Source organism: Schistocerca gregaria, chromosome 3 (genome assembly GCF_023897955.1).
Source record: "Schistocerca gregaria isolate iqSchGreg1 chromosome 3, iqSchGreg1.2, whole genome shotgun sequence".
NCBI classification, from domain to species: Eukaryota; Metazoa; Arthropoda; class Insecta; order Orthoptera; family Acrididae; genus Schistocerca; species Schistocerca gregaria.
Genome location: NC_064922.1, coordinates 886,923,515 through 886,945,524, shown reverse-complemented (window position 1 = coordinate 886,945,524; position 22,010 = coordinate 886,923,515). Strand labels below are relative to the sequence as shown.

The 22,010-nt window shown below is 43.2% G+C and overlaps 1 protein-coding gene across 1 annotated transcript in view; it reads left to right on the top strand.

Annotated features, from left to right (window-relative positions):
• The first annotated feature begins 959 nt into the window (after positions 1-959).
• The window catches only part of LOC126355655 (putative neural-cadherin 2), a 615,318-nt gene continuing 594,267 nt past the window's right edge, over positions 960-22,010 (top strand). The window contains exon 1 of the mRNA XM_050006019.1: positions 960-1,041. The gene's annotated coding sequence lies outside the window, so the exon portion shown is untranslated. The remainder of the gene's footprint in view (positions 1,042-22,010) is intronic.

Here is a 22,010-nt window from a genome sequence, read left to right as displayed (position 1 = left end):
TTTTTTACGAACAATTTTTCAGACATAAGTTTTGGTACTGGCGAAGGAGATTGATTAGTACGTGTTGCTTGTAAAAATTGTGAAAATGTCAAATTCTGAAACAGGTCTCGGCAGGATGTTCTTCAATAAACACTGAATGTAATTATTATAGCGCACTTCCGTAGTTTGAAAATACTTTATAATTTTTGATGAGTGTAAGTATGTGTACTACATTAACTTATTTCTAAATCACTTTTGTCTTAGCACGTAAGTAGCTGAACTAAGGTACATGATCACCCACAGGGAGTGAGCATCCTAGTGGAGATTGTTACCTATTGTACTTACAAAAACTATACTATATCTGTTTTTTGTAGTTAATTGTTTCAATAATTTATTGAACCACAAGTCCGTTCAGCCTGCCGGGTGGAATGTGAATTGGAAATGACACTTGGAAGCAAGAGAAGTATCTCCCAACTGCAGTGTGCAAACAAGCCCATTTTATTTTAACTCTCGAGTGAGATGTAGAAGCAACCGGTTGTGAAGTGCAATCGAAGTGGTCAAATATAGGAGTCGTAAGTGGAAGTATCTAAATTAAATCGCATATGCCCATTTTTCCTGCTATTCATTTTCTACCAAGGCTAAGTATAGAAAGGATTTCTTCAAAAATTACTTGTATCTAAATGGGGCTCCTGTTTTTATCTCAACATTGATTGGACGTTAAAATCAAACTCTATTACTCTAATCTAAAATGGCACACACACATGAATTTATAATAGGGAATTACACCGTATTTCACCAATTTCTGTGTATTAGATTCATTCTGCCACCATTTTAGGACGCAGAAAAATACTATCATGTTTAATCTACGATTTTGTGGACTCGGCCATGCAAGTACTTGTATGACGAACAGTTACTTATTCAATTTGTCCATTAACTTTGTTTACAGATGCGTGAGGCAACAAGAACTTTCACACCTCCAGCAGGATAACGCCAGACCGCAGATGTAACGGCAGTGCTAGCGTGCAGCCTACACACTCGCCGTCCCTGGCCTGGGCTGCCTTGGTGAGTAAAGATGAGCTCCAAAAAGCAGCTGGTAGCTACAGCTTACACAGGAGTCCTTGTGTACGCTCACATGTGCCATACAGTATGTATAGTAGGATAATTTTTCAGAGATGTTTCTTTTAATATGCTCATTTCAGCTCCATCCTCAGCGTCCGGAGGTGTTAATTGCGATTAACTATTATATGTTCATTTCTTATTTGTAACATTTCTTTTTCGATACTGAGCCGTGATTTGCTGTTATGAAGAGCGCGCCGCAGCGTATGGTGTGAAGCAGTAGCCCTCCGTTTCGGGTGGTGGCGTCTCTGTGGCAATCGCAGCTTTGGTGTTTCCCTCTGGTGGGAAAGGGGAAAGGTTGCCTGTCCACATGCATTTTAGGGGCGCTATGAGCTCGCCAGTTCACCCCCTCACCCCCTGGTTGCTCCCCCTGGTTGCTCCTCTCCTCTTCCATCCTCGCCCCATGCCACGTCTCCACTGTTGTGTCCCCCCTACCCTCCATCTCTACACTACACCCTACATCTCCTTTCCCACGGTGGTTTCCATCAACTCCCCCTCCCGGATGATGCCCTCTCTCCCTCCATTTATCCCTCCTATCAACTCTGATCCTCACTCCCCCTCCTTTCCTCTGTCCTTTTCCCAGGCTCCCTCTCCCCCACTTCCATCCTCTTTCTTCCCCACCTCCCCTCTCTTTGCCCCCTTCTCTCCCCCGAGTCCTTTTGCATTTCCCTCCTCTGCCTCCTCTCGCGACTGTCCGTCTCCCTCCTTGTTTCCCCCCTCTTTTTCGTTTTCTTTCTCCTCTCTCCCTCCTTGTTCTTCCTCCTCCTCCAGCCCCCCCCCCCCCCCATCTGCCTCTGGCTCGGGAGTGTCATCTTTGTGCTGTTGTGCCGCCACTTCTGTGCAGTGTTCTGCAGTGCGTGTCTTACAGTGAGTGTTGCGTGTTGTGTTTTTTTTTTTTCGAAGTGTTGCGAACGGTCGTCATACTGTCACTGGGTGTGCTTTTTATCTCTTGTGAACAGAAATCAGCCTGTCGCCGTGTTTCTTAATTGTGCGTGTACTATGTTATTTGTCTGATTCCTGTGTCTTTTATTAACGTTGCCAACCCCTTTTGCTTTCTGTTTTAACTTTCCGCATTTTTTCGCCATTTTACACTTGACGTCACCGTTTTATCGCCTGTTTTTCTTGTTTCTTTTCTTCTTCTGTTTTTTTTAAAGTAAAAGTCTGTAGGCTGTAGAGCAGCGTAGTAAGCTGCTGCCAGCCCGCCCCCTTCGGGGGGAATTGAAAATCAATAAAGGAAAAAAAAAAAAACTCGCCAGTCACTCAGTCAATCTGGGTCGGTCTCTCTTCCACAGCTTGCTAGTCTGTCTCTCGTCCGCATTTGTTAGGCAGTTAGTGTCTGTCTGTCGTTCGGGTCATCCTTTAAAGCCGGCAAAGTGGGAGTCTTTCCGCTCCACCAGTAAGAGAACTCAGCGAGTGGTCGCCCGATCGGGGATTAGTTCCGACATTTGAGTCTACGCGTTAGGCCGCCGTCTGCTCGAGTTTGCTCAGGCAATGGTCATTGGCGGTTGGATCGATCGGTTGGTCGGTCGCGCACTGAGACGCAAGATGACTTGTCCGTCTTGAGCGTCGGCGCATGTGAGGTCGCCACGTGATTCCAGTGGGCCGCGGCGTATAGCGAAGGGTAGTGACTTCGTGGTCGACACGAGAGCAACAGGAGTCAACCCACGACATGAGTCTGGCCGGTGCGAGCTGCGACGCCGTGAGACGGGAGATCGGCGCGCTTTCCTGCGTCCGTTGAAGCGGCTGGCGGAGGACGGTTCGAGAGAGTGCACCACGTCTTCTCGAGAAATCGCAGTTATTAGAAGTTAAGTGAGTGGTGATATATTGTTTCATTTACTCTTGTTAAATTCTTCTTGTTTTCTTGGTGAGGTCACCAGATGTTTTGCTTTGGGGTCGTCCCACCATTCTTCTCCGTTTGCCCACCTGCGGCGAGGTAGTTGTATATAAATTGGGTGGTCCGTTTTTCCCTTGTGGAGTATAGGTGGATTAGAGCAACCTGCGGTTCGGGTTGTTCAGTAATCTCCCTATCAATCTACCGTACGTTAGTAGCTGCCTCTGTCATGTTTGTTGGATTTGGTGTGTTCACGAATTTATTGTTTGGAGTGTAACGGCCTAATACCTGAAATATGTTTTGATCTTTGGGAACTTTGATATTGTTGCCTATGATCTTGAGATACACAGTATATGTGTACTGTAGAGTATCTTAACTATTGTTTGGCCAAGTTGCACTTTCGGTGGCAAGGCTAATATTTTAATTGTTAGTGTTTTCTACCATTTCCATCCGTCCTACGGGGGGGGGGGGGGGGGGGGGGGGAGGGGGGGACGGGAGGGGTGCATAGTTAGTGAGCTTCTGTAAATTGTTAAAACTCTTATTTTAAAGTTACCTGGTGTGTTGCAGATTTGCACCAGTGTAGTCTTTCACAGGCTGTTGTCAGCGGTCGTAACTACGGCCGTGTCAAAAGGGAGCGGCAATGTACTCTGCACGAAAGCTCATACTGTCAAAACTTGTTTTTTTTTTTTTTTTGTGCCTCTGAGTAAATTTTAATTGATATTTAGAGGGTGCTTTCTGGTTATAAATTTCAATCTGTTTCTTTTAAAAAATGCTTGTAGGCACTATTAAAGTGAATAAAATTCCCATTTGTTAAAAGGAATTTGGTCATGATTTCGTCAGTTACTCCCTGGCAACTACCTCCATGCATACATAGTGTGATTAAGTGTGTTAATGTTCTTGACGAATCGCTAGTAAATAAAATAAATTCTTAAGAATATTCTTTGAAAATAAATCATGGTTCAGATACTTGTCAACGAAATTTTGTAGGTGTCGGCATATCGAAATGTACTCGTCTGTTTGCAAATATCAGGGAAGCTTTGGGTACCTGTAAGACTAACGTAATGTCTATGAAACGCTGAAAGATATGCAATATTGTCGCCACATACACACAGCATGTCGACATCACTCTCAGCTAACCTTCTTGACCTGCCAAGTACCGGTGGAATATCGCTCTGGTGGTCACTTCTCTAGTGACAAAAAAAATACAGAGAGGGGAGACATATTAAACGGGGAAATCTGGTCAGCTAATCCACGAATGTAGGTCAATACAGACTTTCATTTATTTGACGGCACTAAACACACATAACAACAAAATGCTTGTATCAGCCCGGTATGTTGTTCAGTTGTTGCTGTTGTGACCGTTCCTCTATGAATCAGGTCTTCCCTGACATGATTTGTAAGTAGTTACCATGAGCGCTACCTACTGCTAGAACGCCACACTCGAATTAATTGCAACATTTCAGCTGAAAGAAAAGCAACAGTAGGGAGGCAATGGAGACGTCTGTGGAACTGTAAACATCCATTATGTCACGAAGGATAATCACGATAAATGATTGGACCCGCGTCATCACGTTAGGCGCAGAAAGCTTGGCAACCAGGGAAGTTGCTCGACATGTGTACCGGAGTCAACGTGATATGGTGCGGGCAGGGAACCGGTTCCTATTGACAAGTAATGATGAGAACTTACATTACACAGGCCTTCCATGTTGCTCGATGTATAAGACTTTTCAGTCAAAGGAAATGTGGAACTAGTGCTCCAGAACTGAATTTGACATTCAAATAGAATACAGAACGTCTTGTATCGCATCAAATGCAGCCGACTGCATAATGCCAGTCTCCATTACCAACGATCACGGTGAGCATCTAGTCGAAAGCCACGGACTCTGTTACAGATACGCAAGAAACGATGCAGAATAAACGCCCCAGATTTGGCGTTGGGTGTTGTTTACGGACGAAGCTCGGAAATTTCTGTGGCCTGAAAATCGCAGATAACGGGTTAAGGAGAAAACCCGAACGTGTCTAACGCTTCCAGCACTGTGTTCGATACGGACAACAAGGTGGTGGTGAAGTAATGTTCTGGAGTGGCATTACATGGTGCCATCTTACACCCCTCGTGGTTGTTGAGAGCAGTCTCATTGCTCTATGATGCAGGGACGAGATTCTGCAGCCAATAGTGTGACCGCATAGCCAAAATTTTGGTGACAATTCCGTCATGATGGAGGATAACTCGCCTGCTCATCGTCCTATTTTAATGAGTACATTCTTCCAGCATGCTAAGATAACTAGAACGGAGTGGGCTGCGTGCTCCCCAACATGAACCCAATCAAATATGTGTGTTAGCGATTAATTAAAGTTGTTTTTAGACCAACGACCATGTACTATGTGCGACCTAGGGCACTGGCTAATGGGACAATTTGGATCAAGGGCCGGGTGGTTTAATCATCTTGACGATGGAATGCCTCGACTGATTTAAGCCTACATCTTAGCAAGGGACGTTCCGGCGCCGCTCAGGGTTCCTGTCAAACTCACGCACCCTCTTCGAAACAGACAATTTTGTCGCTATGCAGACATTTATATTTTAGTTTGGTAACCTGGAACCACTAAAAATATACACCCATGCCTTATAGCCAGATTCTATTTTCTGTACCATGTACTTACAAATGAAGTGGTGATGAAACACTTTTATTGAGGAGTGTATAAAATGCACAGTTGTTATAATGACGTTATTCGGTCTTTTAAGTGTGGTACCCTATAAACGACAGTGAACTTATCATAATGCTCTGATTTACCGGTACAGCAGTTGTTTAAAAGAAATATCTCACTGTGGATTTACGTGAATTTTACGCCTACGTCAGCCGAAAGCTTCGCGCATTTCCTGATGCAACACACTGATTTACGTAAATGTTCCATCAGGAAAAACGTAATATATTCTAACTTTGGTAAGACTACCCCAAATTGGCAAAAAAATCAGTGCTCATCGTACATCTCTACCTGGGATCTCCGCAAAAGGTTCGAGGCTGCCTATTTCGCCTTCAAATCGACTCCATGTTCCATTGTTCACTCAGTTTCAAACTGAAAAGCGAATATTGATCAGTTAATGCACAAATGGACATGAAACATTCTAGACAACTTGCTTTGGGCATCAGTAAGTCTTTCATCTGCAAGACCCATTTCTAAAAGAAAACAACTAAAAACTATGATCTACTTACTATAATCTAATCTTGGACTCATTCCCCTCGCTCTTCTACCCGCCACACACGCACACTTCCTTCCATTACCAAACTGACGATACTACTTGGTGTTTACCATCAACTGATCTTTTCTTTTAAACAATCTGTGTTGTAGATTTCTTTATTTTCCCGCTTCGGTTCAGTACCTCCACATTAATTATTCCATCTATCCATCTAATCTTCATCTTCAGTTTGCAGCACATCATTTCACAATCTTAAATTGTCTTTTTATCTGGTCTGTTTGTCTTCCACGTTTAACTTCCATACAAGTTACAGTCAAATAATGCCTCCAGATAAATACTTGGTTCAAATGGCTCTGAGCACTATGGGACTTAATATCTGAGGTCATCAGTCCCCTAGAACTTAGAACTACTTAAACCTAACTAACCGAAGGACATCATACACATCCATGCCCGAGGGAAGATACGAACCTGCGACCGTAGTGGTCGTGCGGTTCCAGACTGAAGCGCCTAGAGCCCCTCGGCCACAGCGGCCGGCGATAAATACTTCCTAACACTTAAATTCATATTCTACTTCAAAAAGCCTCCCTTTTTCGGAAACACTTCAGATCTTCTGCACTTCGGTCTTCATCAGCTATTTTTCTTCCTTAATAGCAAAGACAATCTGCTACTTTCATAGATTCACTGCATAATCACACTCCCTTGCCTTCACCTTATTCAAAACAATTACATTCCATTAGCCTTGTTTTAGTTTTGCTGACGATCACCTTACTATGACTTTCAGTGAATACCAAAAGGAAATCTATTATTAACTCTAATGCATGTCGACGTTGCTTTCACCTTACTCTTCTGGACCTGGCGTAGGGTCGAAGCAGCGGTCGCATCTGCTAGTACTTAAAAATAGCCTAAGGAGGTACGACTGTCAATTAGCCGGTAATGCCTCTTATTCTTTTATTTGTATTTTTCAGGACAATGTCATAGACTTGGGATAACGGCTGCAGCATTTACGACTGATTTTTCACTTTTCAGGATAGTCACTATCTTGTTCCACATTTTTTTTTTTCCACTCTGAGACAAAGAGGGTACGCATGTAAGGTAAAAATCATGGCTTTGTGAAGTCATCGCCCCGCGTTGCATCAGCCAGCTTCCCTGCCTTTCACTTTCTCTAAAACGACTGCTCCAGGGATTTCCAAACTGTGTTTCGCGGAACACTGGTGTTTTGCCGGAAGTGAATAATTACTCCGCGAAAACCTATAAATAATATAGCGTGTCTTCGACAGTTTGCTGATACTAACTACTTTTTAATATTTATTAAGATTTCTGAGTTACTAGTCATGATTTGCAATTGAAGTAATTACCGAATAAAACAAGATTTTCTTAAATTTTGAAATTTTATTAACCTCTAAACTAAGGCGTGCCCCATCAAATTATCGGTACTCTCGAAGTGTCCCATCGGTGGAAAAATTTGGCAACCGCTGGCTCTGCTCTAACGGGTCTGAAGTCCACCGTAGCAACTGTGCTTACCTCCTTTAGCCTTTGGCGGATATAACTGGACGATTCACCTTTAGCGGGAGGAAATACAGTGACAACTATGTCAACCACTTTCAAATGTCACAGTATACAGTGCTGCCATTTGTTGATGCAGGACGTTGTAACAGGAGTGGGGTGCATAGGAAGATTTGCGCAAGTACGGTATACACACTAAGATAAAGAAACTACACACCACGAAGGAGTTATGTAAACTGGTCACAAATTACTGTTCATATAAGTAACGATGGAAAATACAAGACTATAAACTTTGCCGGCCAAGGGACAAATGTGTGAAGCACCAACGCAGTTTCGCCGATCATCTGGCAAGTATTGTAAAAACATTGTACATGCCAATACCAGGGCATAAAGTCTTTGCAAATTTCATTCCGTGCACTCACTTGGCTCGTAACTATGCCTCGCAGACAGGCCATGAACAATACATGCAGCTGTTAGTCAGCGTTTGAGAGAGGACGTGCAATTGGGCTTAAAAACGCCAGTTGGAGGAATCGGCGAACCACACGACTTTTGGAAAGGAATGATGTCACTATTCGACAATGTCGGAAAGAATGGATTAACCATGGCTGAACACAGTCTGAAGAAGCAACGGCAGAACGTGAAGACCGAGCAATCATCATATAGGCACTCAGAACTCTAGATTCATCGTTATCCTCGATCCGATGTGCAACTGGTGCTTCAGTGACCACAGCGACCATTAATAGGCGACTCACAAAAAGAGGACTGAGCTCTCGATGCCACTTCAAACCCCTACCGTTGATCTCTCTACAACAAGCAAGTTTCCACCTTCGGCCATAAATCTCATTGATAGAGCAGAACTGTCTTAGTGATGAGTCCCGCTTCGCAATGAACCACAGTGACCACCGTAGACGTGTCTGGAGACACCTAAGATAGTGGTGGGATACCAGCCAGACTATTGCCTGCAATACGGGCCGACAACCAAAAGTGATGGCCTGGGTGTCATTTCTCATCATACCGGGGCCCCTTTCGTTGTCATTCGTGGCCCTCTAACAGCACAGCGGAACGTGGACGGTATTCTATGCCCCGTTTGGTTGCCATTATTGATGGCAAGCCATCTTGCGTTTACTTTTTAGCAAGATGATGGCCGCCCACTCTTGGTGAGAATTTCCACTACTTACCTTTGTGCATACCAAACCCTAACTTGGCCAGCAAGGTCACCCGTTTTTCCCTCAATTGAGAATGTTTAGAGCATTATGAGTGCAAGGCTACAAACATCTCAGGATTCGGACGGTCTAAAGTGCCAGTTGGACAAAATGTGGTACAGTATCCCTCAGGAGCACATCCAGCAACACTGTCAGTCAACGCCGAACCGAATAAATACTCGCATAAGAGTCAGTGGCGGTTCAAAATGTCTCTTTTGCTCAATTTGTGAAGCTCTTTCTCTGGAATAAACAGGTCAATTTATCTGAAAATGTAATCATTTGTTTGTCTGGAAATGTACACCACATATACCGCCTGCCGTCCCATTCGGATAATTCGTTTTTGGTACGTCCTTTTCTTTTATATTTGAGTTTGTATCAAATTCATTTATACTAAATTATGAACTAGACTTAGAGAAAGCTTTTGACCATGTTGACTGGAATACTCTCTTTCAAATTCTAAAGGTGGCAGGGGTAAAATACAGGGAGCGAAACGCTATTTACAATTTGTGTAGAAACCAGATGGCAGTTATAAGAGTCGAGGGGTATGAAAGGAAAGCAGTGGTTGGGAAGGGAGTGAGACAGGGTTGTAGCCTCTCCCCAATGTTATTCAACCTGTATATTGAGCAAGCAGTAAAGGAAACAAAAGAAAAATTCGGAGTAGGTATTAAAATCCGTGGAGAAGAAATAAAAACTTTGAGGTTCGCCGATGACATTGTAATTCTGTAAGAGACAGCAAAGGACTTGGAAGAGCAGTTGAATGGAATGGATAGCGTCTTGAAAGGAGGATATAAAATGAACATCAACAAAAGCAAAACGAGGATAATGGAATGTAGTCGAATTACGTCGGGTGACGCTGAGGGAATTAGATTAGGAAATGAGACACTTAAAGTAGTAAAGGAGATTTTGCTATTTGGGGAGCAAAATAACTGATGATGGTCGAAGTAGAGAGGATATAAAATGTAGACTGGCAATGGCAAGGAAAGCGTTTCTGAAGAAGAGAAATTTGTTAACATCCAGTATAGATTTAAGTGTCAGGAAGTCGTTTCTGAAAGTATTTGTATGGACTGTACCCATGTATGGAAGTGAAACATGGACAATAAATAGTTTGGACAAGAAGAGAATAGAAGCTTTCGAAATGTGGTGCGACAGAAGAATGCTGAAGATTAGATGGGTAGATCACATAACCAATGAGGAAGTATTGAATAGGATTGGGGAGAAGAGAAGTTTGTGGCACAACTTGACCAGAAGAAGGGATTGGTTGGTAGGACATGTTCTGAGGCATCAGGGGATCACAAATGTAGCATTGGAGGGCAGCGTGGAGGGTAAAAATCGTAGAGGGAGACCAAGAGATGAATACACTAAGCAGATGAAGAAAGATGTAGCTTGCAGTAGGTACTGGGAGATGAAGGAGCTTGCACAGGATAAATTAGCATGGAGAGCTGCAACAAAACCAGTCTCAGGGCTGAAGACCACAACAACAAAAACAAATTATGAACTTAGAAAACATGAGCAATTGCACTACTGGCCATTAAAATTGCTACACCAAGAACCAAAAGCACATGATAAACGGGTATTCATTGGACAAATATATTATACTAGAACTGACATGTGATTACATTTTCACTAAATTTGTGTGCATAGATCCTGAGAAATCAGTACTCAGAACAACCACCTGTGGCCTTAATAACGGCCCTGATACGCCTGGGCATTGATTCAAACAGAGCCTGGATGGCGTGTACAGCTACAGCTGCCCACACAGCTTCAACACGATAACAGAGTTCATCAAGAGTAGTGACTGGCGTGTTGTGACGAGCCAGTTGCTCGGCCACCATTTACCAGACGGTTTCAGTTGCTGAGAGAACTGGAGAATGTACTGGCCAGGGCAGCAGTTGAACATTTTCTGTATCCAGAAAGGACCGTACAGGACCTGCAACATGCGCCTGTGCATTATCCTGCTGAAATGTAGGGTTTCGCAGGGGTCGAATGAAGGATAGAGCCACGGGTCGGAACACATCTGAAATGTATCGTCCACTGTTCAATGTGTACTCAGGGCGAAGAAGAGGTGACAGAGATGTGTAACCAATGTCACCCCATACCATCATGCCCGGAGATACGCCAAACTCGGATGCCACCATTATGATGCTGTAATCAGAACCTGAATTCATTCAAAAAAATGAAATTTGCCATTCGTGCACCCAGGTTCGTCATTGAGTACACCATCGCAGGCGCTCCCGTCTGTGATGCAGCGTCAAGGGTAACCGCAGCCATGGTCTCCGAGCTGATAGTCCATGCTGCTGCAAACGTCGTCGAACTGTTCGCGCAGATGGTTGTTGTCTTGCAGACGTCCCCATCTGGGATCGAGACGTGGCTGCACGATCCGTTACAGCCATGTGGATAAGATGCCTGTCATCTCGACTGCTCGTATTACGAGGCCGTTGGTATCCAGCACGGCGTTCCGTATTACCCTCCTGAACCCCCGATATCATATTCTGCTAACAGTCATTGGATCTCGACCAACGAGAGCAGCAATGTCGAGATACGATAAACCGCAATCGCGATAGGCTACAATCCGGCCTTTATCAAAGTCGGAACTTTTTGATTCAATGTGTATAGGTTTTCCAACTACATACGTTCCCTTCGTCAGAAGACCGGTTGAGATTAGCACTGCGCCACAAATTTCAATAATCTGTTAAGAAGATAAATGCAGTCACAGCTTTATTTTCAAAACTATAAATGTTAGATTAGGGCGTAAAGATTTATGTTGCTTTGGTCCAATACGATTACATGATTCTTTTAACCTACTCAATGAAAGATGGCTGCAGGAATGACTCTTACCGGACAACGAATACGGATTGTAAGGACCAAGAATAACAGCAGACAGTCGGGCTTCCGTTAAGGTAGTGTTAATTCTGGTGTGGGAAGCAACAATTCACAAATCACCTGCTTCATTGCCATCCGCGGAAGATGATCAAGTCACTCTGAGCTCCTCCAATGTTGCGAAGAACTAGGCACGTGCATTATGAGGAGCATTTTATTATGCCTCGTGTTTTGCATTTTCACCATTGGGTAGCAAATCAACTGTATATTTACGTGAATACGACTCTAGAGTTATATTTTGCATGTACAATTTATGCATTCTCTCTCACAGCGTAGAGCTCGTAGGCTGCGGTCTGAACAAACTCGTCAGCTTGTGACGTCACCTATGCGTTATTAAGCAGTGTAAATATTTATTTTCGTGTTTATGTAAGGACTGTTGAACGCGAGATAATGTGTTTATTTTGCGTCAGTCCGTGCGCTAGTGATATCATGTTCATTAATATTGCCTTTGCATGTTCTGCATATTGTTAACGACAGAGCGAATGATGGCTACTCTTCGTACATACAACGAAAAACAGTTCATTGTGTTTCTGCGATAGGTGTTGCGTCCGCTATATTTGTTGACGACACTAATTGGAACGACTCTTCCGCCTGTGTTCATAGCTACTGAATTCCACATTTCAAAAACTGAGAACCAGAGTGTGCTATGTAAAGGAGTTTGACTGTTTAAAAAGACTTCGGGCTTGCAGCCGGTCGTCGTAAACTCAATTGCATTTCGGCTGGACAACTGCCAGCTATCTTCAGGTGACCCGAACGAATAGTGACGAAGACGCTTTTTTTTTTTTTTATTGTATTTCAATTCCCCAGCGGGGCGGGCTGGCAGCGGCATATGCGCTGCTCCTCAGCCGAGACGAAGACGTTCTCCGCTCCACCTTATATAGTGTGCTGATAGTACTGCCGCGCATGCTTTGCAGTCGTGGAGGCAGAAGGGGCACACCGCCCAGCGACAGCGCCCTCGCTGGTCGAACTGCAGTACTCAGGTGCCGTCGGTATTGTCGCTGGCCGCAGCTATCGAAGTCGTCTGGCGTATTCGTCTCGAGGAAATTTCAGAGATGACGGGATTCCACGTGTTATTCAATTGGTAACCACTGTCACCGTTCATTAGATTTCCCGCAATGCGTATTTCAACGGATTCTTTCATAATGGAGTCCCAACCTTAGAATTTTAAAGAGAGTATTCCAGTCAACATTGTTGAAAGCTTTCTCTAAGTCTACAAATGATAGGAACGTAGGCTTGTCTTTCCTTAATCTTTCTTCTAAGATAAGTCGTAAGGTCAGTATTGCCTCACGTGTTCCAATAGTTCTTCCGAATCGAAACTGATGAGAGATAGCAGGCCGAATGTACCTGATGCCTATGGAAATAGGCCAGTTAGTATACAGAGGTCAGTGGTAATCGGTGCAAGGTGCGCTGTGACCTCAACCAGCTTTCTGTTAGCCACCTATTAATGGTCCTTGTGGTCACAAAAATTATCACTTGAACGTCGGATCGATGGTAAGGATGAATTGGGGTTCTCAGTCCCTCCCTGACTGCTTCGTCCTCCAGTTTCATTGCCTCTCTAGGTCGATCGCTTCCTTCTTGAAGCTGTGTTTGATTGTGGTTCGCCCAGTGCAGCTAACATCATCGAACACTGGCATCGTTTCTATTCAAATATCGAGCGATTCGCCTGTTACTCCAGCTGGCTTCTTTGAGCCTTTTTCAAATCGTGACGTCTGTGCACATTGTTCACGCACATGTATACGAGGCATAGTTACTGTCCAACTATTTTAATACACAGAATAATGGAACCACGTGCATGTACGTTTCTATTTTTATTCACTATAACTTCTAGCATTTTCGATTCGCAATTAATTATTCATTTTCTGTTATATCAGTGCACTTCAAATTATGATATAGAATGAACGCAGTTAAACTCGTAAAGTCGTGACAAACAAATTGATAATACTATCAGGACTTCCGCGCAATTATTTAAGTGCTGGGCAGAATGATCGATTAATTGAACTGACATTTGTCGTCTTGTGTAATTAATTCCGAATAGAGTTCCTCTAGGCGGCAGTCTATACTACAGCGTGTATGTGTTAGTTCATGAAAAAACATAGGTATTAAACATACGCTACGGTCGCAGGTTCGAGTCCTGCCTCGGGCATGGATGTGTGTGATGTCCTTAGGTTAGTTAGGTTTAAGTAGTTCTAAGTTCTAGGGGACTGATGACCACAGATGTTAAGTCCCATAGTGCTCAGAGCCATTTGAACCATTTTTTGTTGCGTACGAATACCTGCTATTTCCTGTCCTGTTTACAATTGTCGCTCTTTCTCGAGCTCTAGTCACTATGCTAATGAATCCGAGACGTGATACACGATCGAGAAACAGCTACCACTATAGCCAGTTTTCAATATTTATCCATCAAGGGCCAGCATCAACGTCACCTTTCTTCCGTCTAAGTTGTCTAAGCAGCTCTTCACTTTTTTTATGTACTGTACTGACGACTGCCTCAGCATTTCTCTGCATGACGTCATCAGAGTACGTACAGTCGCACAGTTGACTCCGGACTTCCATGTGTGAAACTATAAGCCTTGATTCTTTACCCTTAAAAAAAAAAAAAAAAAAAAAAAAAAAAAAAAAAAAAAAAAAAAAAAAAAAAAAAAACTGGAGCCTGTAAGATGTCAGGCAAATCCAACACCTTCCATGAACACCCTGACATGATAAACAAATCCAGTAGTATGTCACATAGCTCCGAATAAATCGTGACATTAAACTAACCAAAGTAATACGAGTAACGAGTGAGCAAATGGAATACCACAGACTAACGCAAGAATGCCTAAATGCATGTCATACCTTCCCACCGTGAGACAGACGCAGTTCCGAGTGGGAGAAACGAGAACAGAAGCCGAGAGCACAACCGTGTTAAGCTCCAAGGCCCTACGATAAGGGACGGACTGGACACCCACGTCGTCAGCTAACCACTAGGACAACACCAGCTGCAAGTTTTAGCTTGAGACTTTTTCGTGTCTCTGTTACGTTGCAAACTTTAAAAAACTTGCCCCACCACGAAAAGTATAACGTTTCTCATTGGATAGACAGAATTTTTGTAGGCGGAGCTTAAGGTTAACATTGAGACCCTGATTGGTCAGATGAAAACACAGCCAGATAGTTTTTTTTTTAACCAACTTCGGTAAATCGTAGTAAGGAGAAGTTAGGGGAAGTTAGTTCTGAGACGGCGAGCTGGACGGCTGCTACGCCGGCCCCAGCCCCCCTGACGAACACCGACAAGGTAATGAACACACGCGATGCCTCATAACAGCGCATAAAGCTTCACTCAGAACTGCAAAAGTCTCATCTGTTACACCCCCTTCTTTGCGTAATACTAGTGTCGATCGTCAATAAAGCTCATGGTGTTCACATTTGCCACTTGAAGTAAAAATCTGAAACGCGATGATTTTTCTGTTATATAGTTAGTTAGAAGCCACATCACCCACTGTAATTTACAACAAGTTAGACAAGCAATTAAAGATAATTGAGGGTCAATGTAGACCATTTTGATAGTTTGCTCTTTTGTGAAACTTAATTTAAACCTAGATTATAGATGTCATATGGCATAGGTCACCCTTCGATCCATTGTAGAACTTGGAAACCCACTCAGGGAATATTCGTTCACATTTTTGTTGAACGCAGTTGGTTTTTACCGTCCTGTATTAAAACACATCCTTTTATCAATAGTGCAATTTATAAACAATGTTTTGTGAGTAGAATAAAATATCCAGTGGTAGACTTAACTGCTTTTTCGACGTTATTTCACCAGCTAACTGAAAGTAGGATAGCCTTGAACCCCTTCCACTAAATTTAGTTAGTATTAAGATTCTTTTACAGGGAGTGCAGTGGAGCTGACGCTGAAATCATTAAGTATTTGGTTATATCATCGCTAGTCTCACATGAACTCTTCTGAATTCTACATGTCATGTGTGGTCTGGCGTCTCCTTAGCAGCAACAGGTCCCAGGTTCAAACTAGTCAATTCCGTAAAAAAACACGCTCTGAGCGTCGTTGCGCGAAAGTGGTAAGGAGACACTATATAGAACAAACAGACACCACGCAGAATGTTGGAAGCCATACACAAGAATGCTCGAATTCCTGCTACTTTTCGCACTCCTAAACTTCAAATCACACTCCCACAACTCTTCCTACGAATCAAAATCTTCCACCTTCTTTACCTAAAGAAAATTTCAAGTGTATGTTTTGTTTAACATCACTTCGTGGTATCTGTCTGAGACACGTAAACTGCATTTGTGGCTCCGGATATTTACCACTAATCTCTAAACTTGATACTAACCGGCCGCGCGGGATAGCCGCGTGGTATAAGGCGCCATGTCACGGTCCTCGCGGCTCACCTCGTCAAAGGTTCGAGTCCACTCTTGGGCATGTGTGTGTGTTGTCCGTGGCTAAAGTTAGTTAGATTAAGTAGTGTGTAATCTTAGGGACCGATGACATCAGCAGTTTGGTCTCATAAGGCCTTACCACATATTTCCAAAACTTGATACTAACCGTACAACCTCTTGTTTGTACCCTTTTTATAGTTACTCGATACACTATTTGGAAATAGTGTGCTCCGTCGATGCAGTGAGCAGGGATTCATGAAAGGGCAAGGCCCCAGGTTACGACATCATTCATTTTTTTTCAAGTGATTCACATTTATTAAACTACTTTCCTTTTTTAAAAAGGCGGTAACAGTAAAACACAACGAAATTATCTTTTAGAAATAGCAAAACGATACGACGCTAACAAAACGATACCACGCTAACAATGGTTTTAAGTTACAGACCCCAGATTTAAAGCAGTCCAGACAAATTTCAAACAAAATTTTTGGTCGTCGAATGTAACAACGATTAGCACAAGTTTAGTATCTGATAAAATGTTTAACAATTTAAATCTCCCAAACCAACAGAATGGCTTTAAATTACAAATGAGAGTTTTTGACTCTCAAATGTAACAACGACTAGCACCAATATAGTAACAGGTAAAAATTTTTAAACAAATTTAGAGATACGAGCTGAGAGAATGGTTTTAAATTACACATCAAAATTTAACACGGTCTTTCGGGAAAGCTGACAAATGTAAGCGACACAAGGGCCAGCAAATGGCCCAGCTGACTAGGGAAAACTTGATACTGAAAGGGCACGACACAAAAGGGATCCAAGCCAAAACCCAAAACTACCCAATCTCTGAAAAGGCCCCCACGAATCAGATAAGAAAAAGACTAAAACAGCTGTCGCCGTGCCGCAGAGTTGCTTAAGACAGGGTGAAGGCAGCGGCGAACCCCAAATGCCGGCCACGATGTTTCACGTCTCTGTTGTGTTCACCCCAGTGAGACAGGGCCAGCTGCACGCATAGACTGCAGAAGCAACAGCTGACCATCACGCAACAGCAGGACGCTTGTATAATAAGGACCATGTGTCAGGAAGATGCCTAGAAACACCAACAGGTGAATTGCAACGATAACGCACTTTCAGCAAATAGCAGGCTAAACAAGCAATCTAGTAGAATAACTTACAGCAACGATGCTAAAAGCCGATTAACAGGTTAAACTAAGAATCTGTCAGGAATTCGGACATTATGGCATATGTCTCCAGTTTTATAAGTGATGGTCTCTTTGAGAACTGCGCGGTCGATTTTCATCCCCATATTTGGTTAATTCAAGCTTGTGCTCCGTCTCTAATGACCATGGGGTGCCGATGGGACGTTAAAACTCTATCCTTCATTCTTCTGTTTCCTCAGATCTCTCCCTTATTCAGTTTGCATTAAATGTTCGCTGTGTATGCGTCAGATTACTTCGATGCTGTCACATGTTTTCAAGAATACGTTTTATAATATGGAGCATTGTCAATGGCAGAATCTGCTTGCTCGTCCGCTTATAGTAGCTGTAAACTAAATGGAGAAGGTGAGACGTGTTTAGCTGCAGTACTTTTGTGTGAAGAGTAAGATCCCATCACTTGCAATTTAAACCCAAGCTCTGCGAAGGCCGCACTAGGGAAGAGGTCTGCTCCAAAGACAGAAACCATCGTCACTTTTGTTGACAGATCTTATCAAAAAGATAAAACTTTGACCATAGCTCCTAAGGTTCAGTGACCGTGTCAGAATTATATTAGAACAAATAAGCCCTCGGTCACAAATATTAAGTCAAAATTGATCAGGTTTCGGCCAATACTATGAGCGTCGTCTTCGGAATTAAACTGATTGTTCTAAAACATATTAGGTATACTTTAATAAAGGGTTGCAACCCTTGTTCACGCAAGTACGAGCAGCCCTTAGCAGCTTTTTTACAACTAGCCTTTCAGGCTTAGATTTTTTTAAATGTGATTTGTAAGTACTGCATCTATTTCCAGTCAGTACTTATTATATACCTAATATGTTTTAGAATATTTAGTTTAACTCTGAAGACGACGCTCGTAGTAGCGTCGAAACCTGGTCAATTTTGACTTAATATTTGTGACCGAGGGCGTATTTGTTCTAATATTTTCAAAAATAAATCTGTCGCAGGAAAGTATTAGTAGTACGCAGTCAATTTGGATAACTAAGTTAAAAAACTTTTAAGTTAAAAAAGTCGTGTATGTGGAAACGGGAGCTTCACCACAGAATTTTACTCGCTCAGTTTGTGAAGCTCTTCCTCTTCAATAAACTGACCACTTTTTTCCTGATATTGTAATCATTTGCTTGTCTGTACATATATATCACATCTACGATTTTCGTCCCATTCGGATAATTCCTTCGTGGTGATTTGTGCTTTTTTTTCATTTTATTTTATTTTAGAGAGTAATATAACGTAGACCACTATACCCATGAAATGATTGTTGGAGAGCGGGCGCAGAAATTCTGCTGCGCCATTCTAAGCAAGACCATAATGGAGTTGGTGTACTCGCCTTCCTTAGGCCTATTATGAAGCGTCAGGAGTGTATCTGTTCTGTGCGTATTAACGTAATAAATGCTGGTTCAGTGTACTGTGGTGTTTGTATTGTTGTGGATGAAGGGAAGGGAGAGGATGACACCCGTTGCTGGTATAGGCTACGCAAATAGCACCAAGGCGACGGCTGAGCTTGACTGACTAGCATCGTTCCCTCTGACATCCTCTTGCCGGCCAAGTACTGGCCGCCCCAGGATTCGAACCCGCTTACTTCAGAGTCGAACGCCATCGCACAAGTGTGCGTTAGCCATTTCGGCTACGGAAGTGGGTCGAGACGTGTAAAGCGACGTCAAATAAAGCCATTGTGTAATCGAGACCTTACCTTATTTTAAGTATGTTAGGTTGCCTTTGTAAGTGAACCATCATTAAATATGTTGGAGACGGGGATGGATACATAGAATGAGCACCAACGTTGTTCAGGGAAAGGGCTGTGTGGAGCAACAATACTGGTTTAGAGACTAGCCGATGTGGCCTAGCGGTTCTAGGCGCTACGGTCGCAGGTTTGACTCCTGCCTCGGGCACGGATGTGTGTGAGGTCCTTAGGTTAGTTAGGTTTAAGTAATTATAAACCTAGGGGACTGATGACCTGAGATGTTAAGTCCCATAGTGCCTAGAGCCATTTGAATCATTTGCTTAGAGAAAAGTTACCAAACTATGTGCTAGCCTGCTTGTCTTCGATGGAGGTATTTTTCTCGGACGTCGTGTAGCATGGAAGTGAAACTTGGGCATTTTGTCCGTAATGCATGTTACTAAAGTCCGCGAGTCATCGTTTAAAGCGTAAAGTTGAATAAAAACCGCTACCAGATATAGATTGCTGAATCCTTCCTAGTCGTCAAATATGGGGTGTCTCGGAAACCTGCTTTCTTGGGTCGATAGAGAAACAATACAAACAGATCGTATTAATGAGTTTTATTACGAAAAGTAAAGGCAATACTTAGCTTTTCGCCCGCATCTCGTGGTCGTGCGGTAGCGTTCTCGCTTCCCACGCCCGGGTTCCCGGGTTCGATTCCCGGCGGGGTCAGGGATTTTCTCTGCCTCGTGATGGCTGGGTGTTGTGTGACGTCCTAAGGGTTACTTAGGTTTAAGTAGTTCTAAGTTCTAGGAGACTGATGACCATCGATGTTAAGTCCCATAGTGCTCAGAGCCATTTGAACCATTTGAACCAATACGTAACTTTGAGAATTACGTAGATTTGTCGCAAGCCGTTGGCAGCACAAACAATGAGGAAGAGTCTTCAGTGTAAACAATGCTATATAGTAGACGCGAAATGACTAGTCTTGAAGTTATTGTTGAACTTGCTAGTCTTGAAGTGTGCCGCGACGAGTAGGGCGCGGCAAATATGTCCTCGGCGCATAGAGGTGGGTGCTGTCGCGATGTCGTCCTGGAGAGGGGTCGGTCAGCGAGCCGTTGGTTGACGTCTTGGCACAGCCCTCTATGCTATCTCTATCCTGACGGGCGTGCCGGTGCTTGAAAATTTGGAAATTTGTGGTAAGGACTATGAGACGAAAATGCTGAAGTCATCGGTCCCTAGACTTACGCACTAAATCTAAATAATGCTAAGGACAACACACACGCCCATGCCCGAGGGAGGACTTGAACCTCCGACGGAGCCGTGCGAACCGTGACAGGACGCCCAAGACCGCACGGCTACCCTGTGAGACCCGGCGCTTTACTTTACGCCGTAACAAAAGTAAAGGCGGTTCATCCAAATCATGACGGATTTCGATGTTATGCGTATCTTCTGTTTCTTATTTCCACATTGATTGTTGTTCAGTCTTTAATGTAAAAGACAGGGACTTGCTGATGTCACTGGAAGTGACAAAGTGACTCGAGTTGAATATACTAAAATGTAGACTGGATATCTAAATGTTAACTGCACGTTTGTCAGCAAGCAGTAATTTCAAATACCGTTGAGACGTGGGTACTTACTGGAATTAAGGAAAACATGGAAGGGAGAACCCACCAATATAACTTTCTTTTCACAAAACCTGTTTATTTAACAATATATAATCATAAATTTTGTTTTTCTTTTTTTTTACAAAATTAACAGATTTGTGAAAATGAATAAGCTTTTGCAGGAGAACTCAAAACAAGAACAACATGACAATAAATACAAGACGACCGGACCACCAGCCTGCCCGTTAACATGTGAAACAGCTGTGTTTACTACCGCACCAGACACAGTTTCTCTTATTAAATGGCCTTCTGCAACACATGAAAACTATGTAAGCACCATTTATGGCAAGAGTGTTTCAATTACTCAATCTGAAGACGAAACGTTTCATTTGGAAACTGTATGTCTAAAGGTTCGGGGTTAAGATGCCACCTGTGTTTAAGGTTAAACAGATTAGAAAACAATTATGACAATGATAAGGAATACTTCAAAGCAAGCAACCTCTTAATATCAATCAGCAACCAAAGTGCGACTGGATCCCAACCCGTCCCTTTTGACAGTCTTATTCTGACTTAAGCCCTGGTGACAGTTGCCTGTTAATATTCCAAAAGTTAAACTGATTGTCAGTTATGAAGACCGTTTTGAAGGAACGTTTTAAAACATTACCTATGAACACTCATTACAAGAGAACTCACTCGGCGGAATCACAAGATCCAGTTAAAAATACACTAAAAATGAACCGGTCTTTCAAAGACAGCAACACACAGCTTAGTACAACACCTTGTTCAGATTATAACTAATGCAATTACAATCCAGAATTGAACGGGTTAACATTAAAATCCAACCACAAGACTCCTGTTGAATTAACGGCAACCTGTGCCTTATTACAATTGTTCCGATCGCATTTAAGACCAGGAGCTGATTCATTAGAACACTAATGGTCGGGTATAAACCAGAAAGGAAACTTCTATTGTCTAGTACAATAGTACGGGCTATATTTACGACCAAAGAGCCGACTGAGTAAAGCTCTGAGGTTTGGGTACAAACCAGAAAATAAGTAGGAGATCACGCAGACAATGACACAAATGACCACGAGGATTAAAGCATGTTACTCCTCTTTGTCAGTAAGCAGTTCCATGGATCCACGGTGCGTCGCGACGGCTACTGAGTGGTGCGAATGAAAGCCAGGTAGGAGGAGGCAACTAGGACACAAGCGGTTGTCCGATACGAATGTTGCCAACCAACTGACAGGGTGTCAGCCTGCTGTTTGTCGCCGGCCGCGCTGGTCTCGCGGTTCGAGGCGCCCAGTCCGGAACCGTGCGACTGCTACGGTCGCAGGTTCGAATCCTGCCTCGGGCATGGATGTGTGTGATGTCCTTAGGTTAGTTAGGTTTAAGTAGTTCTAAGTTCTAGGGGACTGATGCCCTCAGATGTTAAGTACCATAGTGCTCAGAGCCATTTGAACCAT